The 18044-nt window shown below is 37.2% G+C and overlaps 1 protein-coding gene and 1 long non-coding RNA gene across 2 annotated transcripts in view; one reads left to right on the top strand and one right to left on the bottom strand.

Moving 5' to 3' along the window:
• gfra4a (GDNF family receptor alpha 4a) overlaps positions 1 to 18044 on the bottom strand; it is a 209272-nt gene that overhangs the window by 136922 nt on the left and 54306 nt on the right. The gene's annotated exons all lie outside the window — the stretch shown is intronic.
• LOC112143178 lies at positions 11910 to 15495 on the top strand. Its single transcript, XR_002918696.1, has 4 exons — positions 11910 to 12030; positions 13037 to 13129; positions 13228 to 13391; positions 15395 to 15495. It is a non-coding gene; the product is annotated as an uncharacterized LOC112143178 (long non-coding RNA).

Below are 18044 nucleotides of genomic sequence, written 5' to 3'. Positions count from 1 at the left end.
GTGGAGGTGGGCCGGATCCGGCCCGCGGGCCGTAGTTTGGGGAGCCCTGGTCTAGAAGGAGTCTGGATTTAAGCTCAACTTTACTGAATCAGTTGCTCATTTTCCTGGTCAGCAGATTATGTAATATTGAAATGTTTTTCTTTGGCTAAAAAATTGCATTGCAATTAGTTAAAGTTTCGTGAGAACACTTAATATAGTTATTTGCACTTGACTTCTGTGTTTTTGATTCGGTAATGGAATCATTCTGCCTGTGTTCTCCTGTTTGTTTGTTTGCCCTCTGATCTGATCAGATCTGGGTTAAGTTTTCTTCCCTGCAGCAGTTTCAGATTTTTCTGACCTCAGTAAAAGAGCACGTTTTATTTTATGGTTCCTGTCATGTTTCTGTTTTTTCACTTTGTAGTTTTTATGTTTCTGTTCAGTTTTCCATTTTTTTTTTTTTTTTTTGTCCTCAGCCTCAGGTAATTTTTTTTTCTGTGAATCTGTTCTCTTGCAAAAAAATAAAATAAAAAAAAAGCAACAAAAGCCATGCAGGTACAAAAGAGCTAGAAAATTGACAAATTACTAACAATTTCCTCCTGATAAACGCTGCACACGCTTGTGCACAAGAAGTGATGCTTTGAGGAAAGTAAAAGGGGTTCATACACGGGTCAGGCAAATGTTGTCTATCTTGGATTTCTGATTTGCATGTAATTAGAGTAATAAAGCACAGTTCAGCTTTGGGGATCGACAAAGTTTCCACACATTTTTTACAATTTGGATTTTTAAATAATATGACTTAGATAGCAGATTTGTTCTGCCAAAAAAAAATAGGAATTTGCATTTACAAAGATAAAGACTGAGCAAATTTCAGAAAGCCAAATTCAACTGCCATAGAACATTCTGGATGAATGTTGTAGAAATGTTTGAAGCTCAATGTTTCAGCATAAACAATGTATTAGTAAATAAACTTTGTTATTTATCATTTTATTCATTTGTATTTTGACTTTTTTCTGTTACCATTGTAAGAGTTTATAATACAAAGCAGGCGTGGCAGTGCCTAACCTGCACATGTACTACTGATAATAATCATTATTTTGAATATATAAATGTTCCCACACTTATTTTAAAAACTACAATTAATACTAAAAATAATGAAAGTTAAATTTTAACTTCTTCGTTTAGGATTTAATATGGATGTGGGGGGTGGGGCAAAGGAAAAGTTCCATATTAGTCATTCTTTTCTCTCAGTTTTTGTAGATTTGGTCTCCAGACATGTGAATGTCATCATAAACTCCATGTTTTTACATCTATGTTAAAAGTTTAAGGATGAGTGAGTGTTTATTTATGCTTTGAAGGACTTTACATATGTTTTCTCAAATATACTGTATGTTTGACAGCTATTCAAAAAAGTAAAAAAAAAAAGGCTTCTATCTTCTTGTTTTTTCCTTTTTTTTTTTTTTTTTTGTTGATCCAAAAAAGGATACGAACCATGACTTTTGTGATCCGTTACAGCCCTAGTTTGTATGTATTTGAAAGTTTGCAGACGTCTGGGGCTCTTCCTGGAGCCAAAGCTCCAGACTCTGATGACAACACATCCAGGAAACCTGCAGACTTTCTCGTTTTGTACCTCTGTGTTCTCAGCAGATCATTGGTGGGGTTTGTTTACTACTGTGGCTCGCTTTTGTTTTCTTGATAGCAAATATGTCGACGTTGACAATTGTTTTGCCTCAGCTGTCAAGCAACTACACAAAAGCCATGTGAGAGACAGCATGAGAGATTGGAAGTGATGCCCACAGGATTATGGATGAGTATCAATGAAGAAATAAAGGAGCTTTGCCTGCAGCTCGCTCTGGACAGCCAGTAAACCACTATGAGCTGTCTGGTATTCATTAGTGAGCCTTTCTCTGAAGTCTCTGGCTGGCAGCTGTACTCGAATAAATGGATGGCGAGTGACAGGTAAGAGACAAGGCCTTCATCACAATCACGAGCACAGTGAGTGCGAGTCGCAGCACGTCCCAATCTGCTCCATGAGCGCCGCACAGCCCAGATCTGTCCCGGCCGTCTTGTTGCTTCTCAGCTGTGACTGCGAAGCGGATTCAGACGTGATAAATATTCTATCTGCCGCGAGGCCGCTTCCCTCCCCTGATCCCTCGCAGAATGAGCCATGAAAAGAGCAGTCTGTCTGCACGTGTTTCCTCTGAGCATTGTCACCCTCCCTGTCTTTAAGTTTGTCAGTCAGCGTCTTCTTGCAGCCTCTCCTCTCTCGTCCTCTGCGTTTGCCGTCCTGCTGCTCTGTGTCCTTCTGCAAAGCCTTTTTTTAACCAGTTAGAAAGAAATTCAGCTATTTTTGACGTCTTGACATCTACCTGAAACTGCTGTCACATTGTAGACAGTCCTAACTAATGAGGACGGAGGCATGTTTGGGACTATTTTCAGTCTTTTTTGTGGAGTTATGGTAAATGCTGCTTTGAATCACACCATTATATAACCATGCGTGTTTCAAGTCCCCCTACGATGAAAATCCTGTTTTTAGAGTTTTTAACATGTCTGTGTGGCATTTTTCTCATGAAACAGAACAAAAATAATAACAAATCATTTTGTTTTTACATTTCCGAGTATTTCTCCTCTTAAATCTCAGTCAATCACACTTTTTGAATGGATGATCTTCTTTCCATCAACAGCTCTGCTGCACATGCACTAAACCCTCATCTGTTCCTAGTGTCTAGTTCAGGTTCTGGAGAAGAGAAGATGGTATCTTCACATTGACTGCAGTCAAATGAGCCGCCGTTCACATTTCTGTGGTCAAATCAGCATCACTGGATTTTTGGTGTGAGTTTCATCCAATACTTACGGTAGCAGGACTGAGAACGCTGGAAAATCTCCACCAGACTCCACGGAGCTTCTTGATGTGACCACGGAAATGTGAACGGCGGCTCATTTGACCGCAGTTGGAAAGGATTGTAAATCAATGAAAGAGCATTTTGATGTTAGCTTTGATTATTTTATCAAGAACTCTGAGAAACCAATGATTGAATGTATTGATCACAGTCAATAAACATTGGAGAATTAGCTAAAAGAGTCTTTGGTGAACTGGAAGGAGAAAGAATCAGGATTTTGGAGGAAGTTCTGTCCATGAAGATCTTCACTTCCTCGTCCAGCTGACATCCGGATCAGAACCATACGGGTGGACATTACCCAGATTGATGGACGTTTTTATGTAGCAGCTGTGAAGATTTATGCTAGAGACATAGAGCTATCATAATCAGACAGGAGGATCAGGGGTGGAGCTACTCAGCTCAGCTCCAAAAGCCACGCCTCTCAGAGAAGAGGGAAATAAAGTCTTCAGATCAACATGAAACATGTCTTTTTAAGACATTTTGTTTGTAAGATTTTGGTTGGAAACATAATAATCATAATCAAAACACTACTGGGAATGTTGTTTTAAAATAAAAATAAAAATTGTCATAGATCAGGAGTGTCAAACTCAATTGCTCTGGGGCCAAAATCCAAAACACACCTTTGTTGAACAGGATAAACATTTATTGAACACTAAAACTACATTTTTAAAACTTTAAAACTTCAAAACTGTAACTCTTTAACATAGTTGTGAACTAGATGTATAGCATTACCAGCGATATTGCTGGTGTGAATGCTATAAGCTGGCTGCTGAAAATGCTAATGCTGATAGATGCTGAAATTGATAGATAAAAACATTGAAGCTGATAGCTGAAAACGTTGAAGTTATTAGCAAGCTAAAACATTAGATAAATGCCAAATTAGCCTAAAAAGAAAAAAACTTAGGTTAGACAAAACAGCTAGTATGTAGCTGAGATATTAGCTAAACTCTAAAATAGCCTATAAAATCGTAGTAAATGCTAAAATGGTCCAAAAAGCTATCAGAATACTCATTTTTAAAACTTTAAAACTGTAATTTTTTAACATAAATATGAATAATAAAAAGGCAGGAATATTATTCCAGAATAAATCAACTTAAACCTTAAATAACTTTAAATATTTTACTCTCCATGAAATTATATTATGTATAATTATACGTAAGAAATGAGCACAAGTTAACATCAGGCAATTAATAACAATTAAATCAAATGATCTGGAGGGCCGGATAGAATTACCCAGAGGGCCGGATCCGGCCCCAGGGCCTTGACTTTGACACATGTGTCATCGGGGAATTTTAATGGACACGTTAATATTTGTTCAGTGGATTTATCTGCAGTTCCGCTCTGACCTTAAAGGTTGTTTATTTGATGGCCTGTCTTGCCTTTTGTTGGTGGAATTTATGTTTTTCTGACATAGAAAACTCCCTGAATCCTTCTGGATGAGCGTCTGTGAGCAGTCTACAGCTACCTCCCATTCCTCATCTATTTTATCTGTTTGCATGCTTAGCTTGTTTATACAAAGTCCAATATGCCCACGTCTGTGTGGCATACATTTGGCAGCCCGCGCAGCCAGCAGGGAGATCTGCAGGCAGACTAAAGACAAGGCCGCTCTCGGAGAAAGAATTAGCTTAACTTTTATCATTAAGCAGTAGCAAGACAAAGTGGAATATACAGCAGGGGAGTGACGCCGTCTCCCACCACAATGAAGCAGCTGGGTGCATGACCTTCACTGCTTAAATCCTTACATTTATCTGGCGCTTTGTCTTAAGTCGCTGTGGAGCTCAGGCTTTAATGCCAGCTTCCACCAGAGCTTCCCACACATCCTCAGCAGCTCTTTATTAAGAACATGTTTATCTTTACATACATTAACAGCTGCCAAGAGATAATTTTACTCTGTTTGCCAAGAACAGTGAAAACTACCAGACAAACTCCACAAAGGTTGTTGCAGAAAGACTGAAAGGTCTCAATGTAGCTCAACTTAGGCGTCTCTACTCAGCTAGATCAACTCCAATAAGAAACTTTGAGGAATTTAAAAGATCTCTTCCCACTTTTCAATTTCTGACAAGAAACTTGTTCAAATGATGTTAGTTTCTCTCTGTAAATGCAGTCCGTGCTACTTTGCTGTAGCTTTTTTTCCTGGTATCATGACAGATGATCTGATTTCTTTCTGTTAGATTAATTCTGACCAATGAGAAGAGTCTCAGCTGCATGAATGGTTAAACCCTTTAACACCGGCGAAGTGGACTAAACCACACATTCTTTGACACGCCAAAACTCTTCGACCGTTCACGTGAATCACCTGACTCTGAAAAAACCCAAGGCTTTCCAAGGTCGTCACATATTGACGTACTATGCTTAAGGAAGAAAAATTGACTTTTGGGGTGTACCCAGCTTGTCGTCTTTTGACGTGGTGGCAGTTGCAATTTAACCAGGGCTCCCCAAACTCCAGACCTGGTATCCTAACCCAGTACCGGATGCGGTACCTAAATAGTCAAGAACGTAAATCAGTCACGTTCTAGATCTCTTAGCTCACTTCCTTTTATTGGGGAAGAAGTAATCAGACTGTGTGATTACCTTCTAGCTTTATTGAAGTCATTGGCAGCCAGCAGCACATCAAAAAACGACGTCTTTGGGGTTTAAAATCTAGCCCAATTAAATCAGGGGTTCAGGGGTTGTCTGAATACCGGTACCGATACCCAAAACCTTAGGGTACTGGGTTAGGGTTCTAGTGCTCGTCCAGTACTGGTATCAGGCCCAGAGGTTATGGAGCCCTGATTTAATTGGAACAACCAGCAAGTCAAAAAAGGACAGGTTTGGTACACTCACAAGGTCATTTTTGATGCAGAGGGTTCTTATCACACTTCAACCATCATCCTCCACCTTCAACCACCAGAGGGAGCTATCGTCTGATTTGTGACACTCTCCCAAACACCTTCCTCACTGCATCTCCCATCAGGCCTTGCCCTCTGCTCCCGTGGTTTACCAACAGTTCCACATCAGGCAATCATCACAAACAGTATTTAGTCTGGGACCAAGCAGAGCTCGGTCCGAAGTCTTGTTTTGCCCTTCATACAGTCTGAGCGTTCTTCCCATGTCTGAGACTCTGGGTTTTGACACCTGCCTGTGTATTCACCATCCTGCCTCACTCATTATGTTTGACCCTTGCCTGGACTCTGGTTACATCATGTCTTGCCCTTGCTCATTAAACCGTCTGCCCATGGATCTTCATAACAGTTCCAGAAACCATACGTCAGTATGGGGAGTGAGAATGTGCTGCAAAAAACGGCTGTTCATGTTGGCTTTGCACTCATCTGCAACACATTACATACAAAGTGCTGTGAGGATCAACTGATTTACGGCGTTCACTGCTGTGAAGTGCTGCATAACGGTACAAGGCTGCTTTTCTCCACTTCAGAATCCGCTGGAATTTTGTTAATTGTGTAAACGGTTGAAGAGTTACAGTAATCGAAAGAATGCCAACACTGCAGCTAAAGCTCCGGCGTTAAAGCGTTAATGTAATGTAGCAAAAAGCATGTGCAGTCATTGGGGTTCACATCTTCACTTTGCTCTCTAAGTATTTAACTTTAAAGAGAACTTTTCAGACAGAAGCAGTCGAGGAAATATACCCCTGAACTGAACAAGAAAGATGGAAGTTCATGGAATGGCTCAGGAAGAAACGGTTAAGTGTCTCAACAACCTCTGAGGTTAACAGGATTTGACTTGACCCGTTTCATGGCATCAGGGCATTTCTGGCTCTTCTGAAGTCTTTTCTAAATAGAAAAGTATTTTTGCTGTGAAAATGCACATGCACTATGCACGGAGGGTTTGACGGTGCATGTGGGGAATCTGTGTGAATCCAGCAGAGGAAAAAGTTCCTCCTGTAAAGATGGTTTTCACCAAATCTGACATGTAAAGGTTCATTTGAGAATGTGTAAAATGTAGGAATACTATAAACTAAAACTCTAAGACATTATTATTAGTATAAAAACAATATTTTTACTAATTACTATAAAAAATATTTTTATCCTTGTTTATCTTTATTATCCTGCAGACATGTTTATGATCAACAGCAAAGAGGAGCGACGTCAGAAAATAGCAGTTATTAGTTTTTTCTTTATTGTCAGACACAATTAAATTGTCTGACTTTATCTCTGTTTTTAGTGATTTTGTGAACACAGAAATATAATCAACTTTAACTGGACAGAAAAGATCTTCTGCTCTACATCTCATCCCTGCCGTGGAAAGCTAGCGTTAGCATTAGCATCAATTAGAAGAAGAAAATCTGAATTCATAATCAAACCAGCAGCATTCAATGAAGTTCCTGTAACCTTCATCTAACTATGACCGGGTTGTAGAGAGAAATAATCCACGACTGGTTTAATATCATCCAGAGGATTTTGGGGAAGCAGCTGTGGAGCATTCTGCAGGGGGAATACAAATACAACCAGGTAGGACATTTATAAAATAAATATTGTACTAGTTTCTGTGACATTTGTTTGGGTTTCCTTTCATTATCAACGTAGAATTGCTTTAAACAGCGTTCAGCTGTCAGCTTTGTCGTTCTAAACCACAGACATTATATATAACCGTAAATCACTCTGCACACTCGCTGGTTTGTGTGATGTCACTATTGTTCAGAATGGGCATTCTTGTTCTAAAACCGTTTTTTAACGTGGTCTTGCTAATCCTTTTTTTCTTTATTTGTTTCTTCTGTAACAGGTTATTCAAGTTATAAACTGGCCAATCAGATGCCTTCATAAAAGCATGTGGTCCTCCATAGCACGTTTTAACTGTTTGATTGACAGATTCTCAGTGGAAGGGGTGTGGCCTTCTAATATGTTCACTCCTGACTGCAGAGAAAGAGAGTGTCATTGAAATGTAGACTCAGACTGACTCGGACCAATCACTGCTTACTGAGGATTTCTGTTTCCAAAATGGCGACTGAAATGACTTTTTGTTGGACCCGGAAGTAAACCATTTCCAAAAAGGCATTTTTCTTTTAAAAAAATCAAATTAGATCATAGTAAGGAGTTGAGACATGTAAATAAAATGACCTATTTGTTGTAAAATCCAAATCAACAATAAAAAAAAATGAACGTTTTCAATTTAGACAGCTGTTTTAAAGATTTTGAAAATTTTCATTAGCAAGAAGTGTGAGAATAAACAAGAGTTAATGTGTGCTCAGAACAGAATCACTAACCTAAAACTATTTTACTGCAGGCATCGCATTAATTCACCTGCCATGTATTAATGGCATGAGCATGACATCCTGCTCAAATGTTGCAGCAAGCAGCAGTTTGGCTGCAAAATGCAAAAAAATAAATGAGTTTATTCCAGCAAGAATCAGGAAGAGATTTGAGATTTAGTCTCACAACATCACAGCTCACCTAAAACACACAATCTATCTGTTTTAAACATTTACAATTAATACACTTTATCTTATAAAATCATGGAATAAATTAAAAGACATGATTTTTCTGCAGGAGCTTGTCAGAAAAAATGTTCACACATTTTCCACACATTGAAGCAGAGACAGATGACATTGTTCATTTCAGAAAACATTATTTTTAGCTCTATTTTAAGTAATTTAACATTTTATTTTAGACACACAACACTGGGTTTGAACTATTTAACTTGTCTGCTTTCATGTGATCTATAATTTTTGAAAGCTTTTCAAATAAAACATGTAATAAACCTTGAATTAAATAATCATTTCTCTTGTTCTTCTTTCTCTGATCTATTCAAAGCCCTGCGCTCAGTTGATCAGATGTCTCCTGTTCTAATGTTGTGATTACAGTTTAACAGACTCATTCTTTAAAGAAGAGTCCACGAGGTTTTTGGTCCTAAAATGTTTCAGCTTCACAGTGAAAATCATTTAGTGTTGCAGTTCATTGCTGTCACGTCCCGTCTTTGTTCAGGAATTCAACTATCCGAGATGAAGAGAGGTTTTTGTCTTCCCTGGTGGGGAATAAGTCAACTCTGTATGAAGACATCAGCATGCACGGGTGATTTGTTCAATTTCAGCAGCAGAGGAGCGATGGCCTAATGCTGCAAGTGCTGCTGGGAGATCTGCTGGTCCTGATTGTCTCCGTTTCAAAACAACAAAAGTTTTTTTTCAATTAATTATTCATAGACAAATAAGTATTCTTTGCGTCCTCTGAACGACATGACAGGCAGACAGACAACACTGTGTCACTGGACTGTTTTCATTGTGGACGCTAAATAAACCCTTTTTTTAACAAATATATCTGTCTTCACTGAATATGACTGTGAGTTCTTAGTGACAAAAACGGAAGTAATAAAATGTTTAAAGAACAACAAAACCACAACATTAGGCAGACATTAACCCAAGGTTCTGTAATGGAATGTTTTTCAACATGTGTGCCGTGAGAGATGTTCAGGTGTGCCGTAGGAAATTATTCATTTTAACTGATCTAAAAACATCTTCTATCACCAGGAGATCAGCTGTTTTCATCCAAACAAGCCCTGAGAAAACTCAGAATAGTTAGGAATATAAAAGACCATGAAATACTTTTTTATTTGATACCAATAAAGACTTTTTGATAAGAATGACGGTCCGTGATTTAACCACAGCTAGCTGTTTTTTGGAGAAGTTCCGCCCCTCCAACTGTCTCCACCAATCATTCTTTGAGGCTTAATCATGTCATCAGTCTGACCAATCAAAAGTTGTTAACATCCTCACTTTTTTGTTCTGATTCGGCTCATAAAGCCTCACGATTCCAACAAAAATAACAGCTAAAGCTTGTGTTTAGCGGTGGAGCTTCCCGTGGAAAAAGTGAACGAAACAATGAAGCTCAGGGACGTGAGTTTGTCCAGCATCAGCGTCAGTTTTTGCACTGCATCTCCCACAATGCATTGGGTTACTATGCTACTAAAACAAATGACATATTCATCCAAAAATAAATAAAACATTTTGTGTTAAAGTCACATTTTCTATTAAGACTAAATAAAAAATAATAACACTTTGAAGTGTTGACTTTTTGTGTTTTTACAATTGAAAGTAAACATGAATATAATGGGGGGGCTTTGTGTGTACAAAAACAAGCATGTTGTGATCATATATTTGTTTAAAAATTACAGTTGCTCTGGCAAAAACATTTAAAGAAATATAAAAAAATAATCCACTCTTTGAAAAGAATGTATTATTATTTTATTTGTGAGGTCACATAAGATTGCCTATTAATAAAGTTATTTATAATCTAATAAAGAGGAAAACAACTACTTGAGTAAATTATTATTAAAATTAATTATTATTAATATTAAATAATAACAATTATTATTATTCATTATTATTATAATAATCATTATTGTTTTATTATTATTAATAATTATTATTGAAAACGATCACAACTTTTTGGAAAAACAGTCGCAACTTCCAGCTTTTCGGCCTGAATTATTCCAAAAAGTTGTTGCGAGATTGTGGAGGGACTGTACCTCAATACAGACTACAGAGTTTCACCTGCTTTATATATTTGGATTCTGGTGTGCCGCAAATTTTTGTCAAGTAAAAAGTGTACTTTGGCTCAAAAACAGTTGAAAAACACTGATGTAATGAAACAAAAAACCAAGGACAAAATCCTGTCCCTGTAAAAGCTTTATTAATTAGATCTATTAGATTAATTAGATCAGAATTGAACCCATGTGTCCACGTGTCAGACACGACTTCTCTGTGTGTGCATCTATGAGTCAGTCACTGGTTTTAGCCATTTGTATATTGTCAGCGGTCTAAATAAAGTTTTACACAGACACATCAGTACAGATACGTTTACTGGCACACGTACATGGCAGCAATAAATAAAACATCAATAAAAAGTATTATGATAGACTGCAAAGAGTTTAACAGTAAAAGACTGGACTCATCCTCAGCATTTCCCCACAGCTGATGCAGTTAGAGGAAAATAAATGTATTAATCTGTGTTAAAATGTTGTTTACCATCTTTAGTCCAGACAGAGATTCACATGGATTGCATAATGCTCCACTTGGAGTGAAGGAAAATGTGAAGGCATACCGTTTACTTCAGTTCCCCCAAAAATATAAAATAAAATAAAACCACAGGCTGATAATAGAATCTACATGAGTTTTTAGATTGAATAAAAAATGACATTCACAGAATGAAAGAGTGGAACTGAAGTTGATACATTAAATATATTGACAGAGACAAGATTTGACTGCGTGGTTTTATTAGAGAACAACAATATGTACAAAAATAAAATAGATATTTGTCCATGCGGTCCCTGGAAGTTCATAAAAGGAATGTTTGATTTCAAAAAGTCACATCCAAAAAATGGATTTGCTCTAGAAAATGACTGTTTACCTCCTGCAGTAAATCTGCCTCAGCTGAGTGAGTGACTTTGAGAAGTTTCTTTGCTTTTTCTTCTCATGGCATGTTGCTTGTTCTGACATTTTGCACTCAACATTACAGTCACATGTCTCTACATAGGAGTCAGTGCGGTGATTTTCTCCAACAATCCAATGGTAGCTGGCGATGGTGTAGTCTGCTGTCATAGACAACAAAAAAGGTTCAGAATTTCCACGTAAGCGCTCAAAGATGTATATTACCATGGTTCTGTGACAAAGAATGTATTTTTACTTACTTTGTGTCACAAAGTGGGCACTTTTTGGACCATTTTGAGTTTCTGTTAAGTGTAATGTGGATGTAGCATTAGATCCTACAAAAGGTGGGCTCAAGCTAGCTTGAATTGGTCCACAGCTGGTAGGCGGGGAATGCACTCGAAGGGAAAATAACCAAAACTGTTTCAGTCAGCCTGCTGCTGCACTCTAAAAAATGATATAAAGGTGCTGTAGACATTATACAATGGTTCTATGTTAAAAGTAATTAAAATAACCAATTTTCTTCAGTCTAAGCATACAAGTTGCATTGTATTTAAATAATATTACAATATTTCAAAACTATGAAATATGGTTAATTAAATCCAACATAACCCGTTCAATTTAAAATAAATGAAGGTTTAATCTGAAGAAGTTTGTCCCATCAGGCTTGTCGTACTATAGACTTTACACATGCGCAGTCTGGAGAATTATTTTCCCCGCCTTTTTTCAATCACTGGATGAACGACGACGGTTGGTTTTCTGCTGAAGTAAATATCAACTATTTCTTCACCCACGGACAATTCGGTAAGTACGACATTTTTTAGTTGACACAACCTACAGGTAATACAATTGTAGCTTAATGCAGATACTGTAATGCTACACTTGTAAACTTAGCTCTGGACTTTTAGGTGAGCTCCTTCACTTCTGGGACTCGTAGTTTTAAATCGTTCCATAACTCTGCAGCAGATCCGTACCGACACACAGCCTCTCTGTCTGCGGTGAATGTTTCATAATCCGCTCTTCGAACCGGACGACGTGATCGCGGCGCAGAATATGAATGAAGCCTTGGACGAGCGGTTCACGTCCAGTATAAATTCATAACCTGCGCCGTCCTCGCGGCGTTTGGTTAGAAGAGCGCAGATTATGAAACTTTCATTATGCAGGCAGAAGCGCCACAGACACGGATCTCCTGCAGATCTTCTGGTTCATCTCCAAACAGCGCAGTAATGAGAGCCGCGACAGCGCTAGCTGTGTTAGCGCTGATGTTAGCTTAGCTAGACGAAGCTCTCTGTTCAGCATGATCAAACTCTGTCTCAACATGCCTGATCTTCAGGTGATCATTTATTACCAAGGTGATCTCATGGAACACAAGTTCTGTCTTGCAGAAATTACATTTGACACTTTTCCTCTTTTATTTTCCTTATGTTTCCCACATTTTTGAGCTAGCGTGTTGTTATGAGACTACCGAGAACTTCCTGTGACGTCACTGCTGACCAGATTAGCACCACTGCGCATGTGTGACAAAGAGAATGGCAGACCCGGTATTATAACAGTAGTTTTAAGATCAAAACAAGGAAAAAAAAAAACAAATAAAAAACGACGCTCCGACGACTAAATTATTCGTCGACTATTTTAATAGTCGAATAGTCGTAGATTAGTCTAATAATCGTGGCAGCCCTACTGTCTTGTAGGGTCCAGATAACCCCAATGTTAATGTAAACAAGCCAAGGAGAGCGGAAGAGTTACGCGGGCCAAATGTTTCCAGTGTGAAAACACCCTTAGATTGAGTATTTTTCTTTGTTTCCAACAGAATTCCAGCATTGATGTGAAGAGGGAATGCATCTTAAAAGCACTTTGTGTCTACTTTAATGAAAACCCAAACGACATGATCAGAGAATATGTGGTAAGTTTTTTTTTCTCTCAGTCATTTTTACAGAAAAATAAAATGTTCTACTTATGTGTCAGTATTTAATTTGAATTATTTCTTATTTTTGTATTGAGGACGTTGATCTTGCAGCTGGACAAACCATCGAGCAGATGACCATGGGAGTTTATGCTGTCAGGCACGAAGGAGCAGACTCTACAGAGGCACCGGAAGATGTGGGAAGGATGCACTGTGCTGGAGGCTCTGGGTGATGTGGCCAAAGGATGTGCCCTCCTTCTAGGTAGGGCTGCCACGATTAGTCGACTAATCGATGACTAATCGACTATTAAAATAGTCGACGACTAATTTAATAGTCGATTAGTCGTTACTTTATATTAAATGGAGTCAGTGTAGTAAAGTTGAAAGTTATAATGGTGTTATGCTAGCTTATTGGACTATTTTGGCATTTATTAAGGTTTTTTAGGCTATTTTGGAGTTTTTGTTTCATCTACATGCTAGCTGTCTTTGCTAACTTAGGCTTTTTTTAAGCTAATTTGGCCTTTAACTAATATTTTAGTTGGCTATCAGTAGGGCTGGGCGATAAAACGATAATTATCGTTATTGCGATATTACTTTTTTTCGATAGTGAAATGAGACTATTGCGATAAACTTTCGTTTTAAATAACACGGGAGAAAACCCCGGAAGAGCCTCGCTTCTTCTTCTTCTTACGGAGCGCCTGATTCTAGGAGCCCAGACTGAGAGGGGGGGGGGCACGGAGGCCCCGAATGATGACAAAAGGAAAAAACAGAAAACATTATTTTAGTAAACCAATAACCAATATATGATTGCAAATACTTTTATTTTTAATGTCAAGGTAACGATGTTTATATATTTTGTTTTGGAAACGTCGTCACCGGACCCCCCTCCTCTACATTGAAATGGTTCGGTCCGACTGGATTATTCTTCCGCAGCTGTTTGTTACCGACAGATCCACAAAGTGTGAGGGAGAGAAGACACGCTTTAAATTCAGGAGTTTAAACACCTGATTTAGAGGAGAACCTCCATGAAAAAAGAAAAAAGGAGACAGTCTGTCTATTGCCGCACGTTACGTGTCACGCGGGGCTGAAAGAGGAGAGAAGGACAGACTAGCGTGCTCGTAACAGCCGCGCGCAGGGGGGCGGGGACTCGATTGTGGCTGTGGAGTTTAGAGTTTGAGGGTTTTGATAAAATATTAACCAAAAGCTTTTGTATAGAGCTTCAAATTAGAATAATTTGTTGTTTTATTATGTATCAAAAATCAATTTGTTAGTGACATTTGTTCCGTTTATGCTCATTTTTTAATGACGTGATCTAATAATAGTAAAATAAACTTGTTTTTAACAACTCCTGACATGACACTAAATGATATCTGACACTAAATCTTATGTGTTTGATCAATCCTCCAACATGTACACATGTCAGATGACTGAGTGAAATGATGATTAAATCTATTATCAGAACTCTTTATTTTAAGTTTACATTTTATTATCTTCTGCTGCAAAGCAGTACCTATAGTTTATGTTCAGAAGAAATTAGAAAATAATATAAAAATAACTATAATATATTTGCTGCTTTAAAACAATGTTTTTAAGACTTAATTTTAATTTGAAAGGAACTTGTATGTGCTGCAGTCAGATTAAAATAAATCAGAAATTCTGTACAGCCTATTGAAAAAATACCACCGTTATGGTTTAACTATTGTGTACATTATGTATATGTACAATATTTATTAGAAATATTTAAATGTTCCTCACAGTTAGTTTTAATACAACAATTAATACAAAAAATAATGAAAGTTTAATTTGAACTAACTAAGATTTAATGGGGGGGGTAAAAATCTGAAGTGTAAAGCTCTTTGCAATAAAGATTACTTTGATTATTTGATTAATATCGTTTTTAATATCGTTATCGCACAAAATGAAAAAAGCGATATCGCAATATGAAAATTCCCATATCGCCCAGGCCTAGCTATCAGCATCTTCAGTCATCGTCACTAGCATCTTTTGCGGCCAAACTCAGCTTACATTTCATCTATAATGATGCTAGTGTGAATATATATTTATATATATATATATATATATATATATATATATATATATATATATATATATATATATATTTTTTAGTTAGTTTAAAGTGAATGATGGTTAAGATTTGTGTTTTACATCAACTTTGTGCATGACCCGATTAGTCGACTAATCGGAAAAAATAATCGGTGATTAGTCGACTATTAAAATAATCGTTTGTGGCAGCCCTACTTCTAGGCTTAATCTACAGTCTAAACCTGCAATACCCAAAGGACCTAAAACACACCTTTGAATTTTTTCAAAAAATGTTGATGGAGTTGGATGGAAACAAGCTATCAGCAAAAGTGCAAATCCTCAAAAACAAAATGCTTCAGTAAAGCAGCCCTCACTGAACTAGAGGAGACTGAAATCTTTCCACAAATTTTTCAGAGCCTTCTTTGTTTTTTATCAGAAGGGACAGAAGATGAATGACATGTTCAATTGAACTGTCACAAGAACTCTTGTGAGGCCTTCCTCTCTACTCTTCTATATCTTTGGAACTTCACAGTTAAAACTGCATTTTATTTTTTATTTAAATGGAATTTCATCTTTTGTTGAAAGAAGAATATACAAAAATTTGAACAAATGAACCAAATTTTAACTGCAGTAAATCGTATCTGCTGTTTAGAGTTGTGTTGCAAGTTTGTCAAGATAATCTGAGTGCCATTACTTGTATCCAGTGAATGTTTAAATTGTGCCATTGGGTTGCCTACTAATGTTTTAAAGGCTTAAAACATGTTCTTAATTTTTTTCGAATTAAAAAAAAAATGTGACAGAGATAATTTTGTGATGATATTTTTGATGTATGTTGGTTCCATCACTAACTACTGTGTTTTATTTTAAATTTATTTTTAAATACTTCAATTTTAAAAGCCACGTACCTCTACACAAGTCACTTATTTCTTGTTAAAGAACATTTTTACTTGGTGGACTCCTGTTCTAATGTTATTTCTGTAAGGTGAATTGTTAATTATTTTATTTGCATTTTATGCACTTTGAACCTTTAAACAAAGTTCTTCAGTTATAATTTTACAGTAATTTTTAGTAAAGTCATGTGATGTACTAAATTTATTGGTACTGTTCTGCATTTGAAATTTGTTGCTGGTCCATTTTATAGATTTAAGGTGCTAATTAATCTTACAACTTTTGGGGTGGGATCGAGTGATGGCAATAAATATACCTCATAGTATTTTAATTAAAAAAATGTACTGTTTTTTTCAGTGTTGTAAAATCATTAACTTTGTAGTCAACTTTATAGTTTAGGTCATTGTGTTTATCTGGAAGTTTTAATAAAGTCAAGTTACTGAAGAATCTTCTTTTCTCTTTAATTAATATACACATCTAAATGGAATACATTCCAGCTTTGTTAAAATAATTTAATGTGATTGCTTTAGTAAAGCTTAATGAAGTTGAGTAGATTTTATTCAACATTGTTTAATAAAATCAATGTGTCCAAACAGTGTTGGATCAGCTTAGTTAAATTAGGTTAATGCAACATAACTCTGTTAGGTTAATGCAACCTAACTCTGTTATTTTTTATTTAATTACCCTAGTTACATCAGGTTTACTCAAAAGCTCCTTTTCAATTTAAGTGTATCCCATTCCTCAAATTTAACTAACTCAGTTGTGTGCAACCGGTTGCCATAACTTTGTTAAGTAAATCCAACATCTTATTTCTTAGAGTGTGGTCCTGTTAGTGCGGCTGGCGACACTACAGCTACAGCTAAAACGAGCCTTTCACCAGTAGAGCCTGTAAAGACTCTACAGCTTAACTTGATGAAGGGGAATCATCATTGCTGTACCTGGTATCTGGAACTCCCCAGTCCAACTGTTGAATGAATTAACTGCCTTTACTGTCATTGCGACAAGAACAAGAAAAGGCAAAAACACGAAACATGCGGTCTCCTCTCTGTTGTCATCAGAGCACTGGAAGAAGGAACCTCCTGTACAGAGAGACAGTACATAACAGGTAGAAGTACACGCAGAATGGGACTGGAGGTGTATCAGGCCCCAGTACACCACTATGAGAGGGCAGGAGCCGCCACAAACAAACCACATTTCTCTCTCTGTAGCAGAGGTTTCTTGAAGATAACGGTTAGGTTTGGGAAAAATCCTATTAGATAATAGTTTCTCGGCACCAGCAGATTTGCTTTGTGTCTGCCAGCTGTGTCCTTGACTGGTCTGATAGTCTTTGAGATTTGGGCAATTTGATTCAGTTTACTCCCTTCTTGATTTTTTTTCCAAGTTGTCGTCCATTTTCTGGATATATTTAGTTAAGGAGTAGCAGGTAAGATTCATGCTTTGAAACAACAGGAGACTGGAACATTAAATTATATCTAAAACTAGCTTACTGGAAGTTGTGTTGCCAAGAGAAAAGCCACACATGCATGAGGAGAACCTAAACTCCACAGAGAAGGGAGCCAGCCAGGATTTGAACCTTAAGAGTGCTAACCACTACACCCCCAGCAGCTTAATTTTTTACTGTTTAGACCAAACACGTTGAGATGCAATGATCTGAATTACATGTTGAAGCGTACGTTATGCATTGGAGCAGCTGCTGCTCTGGGAGGCAGATGTTCCTCCATGGGTTAAAATCAGAGTAGAAAAAATCAGACGACATCTCTGGTAGTCAAGTCGAAAAGGCCACACTTTGATTTAGGAAGTGTGGATTTCATCAACCCCATGAACAAAGGTGCAAATATTTTTTTCTGAAACTTGTCAGAAAAAATATTCCTTAAAATCTCTTTAGGTGAGTCCGGCTTTCAAAGTAAGAAATATTAAATCAACTGATGGTTGACAGTTTATATCCCACTGTGATAGTGATGTAGTTGAGGCGCTTCTTCTGTCT

This window comes from Oryzias melastigma, linkage group LG22 (assembly GCF_002922805.2).
Source record: "Oryzias melastigma strain HK-1 linkage group LG22, ASM292280v2, whole genome shotgun sequence".
In the NCBI taxonomy this organism is placed as follows: domain Eukaryota; kingdom Metazoa; phylum Chordata; class Actinopteri; order Beloniformes; family Adrianichthyidae; genus Oryzias; species Oryzias melastigma.
This window is presented reverse-complemented; position numbering and strand designations above follow the sequence as displayed.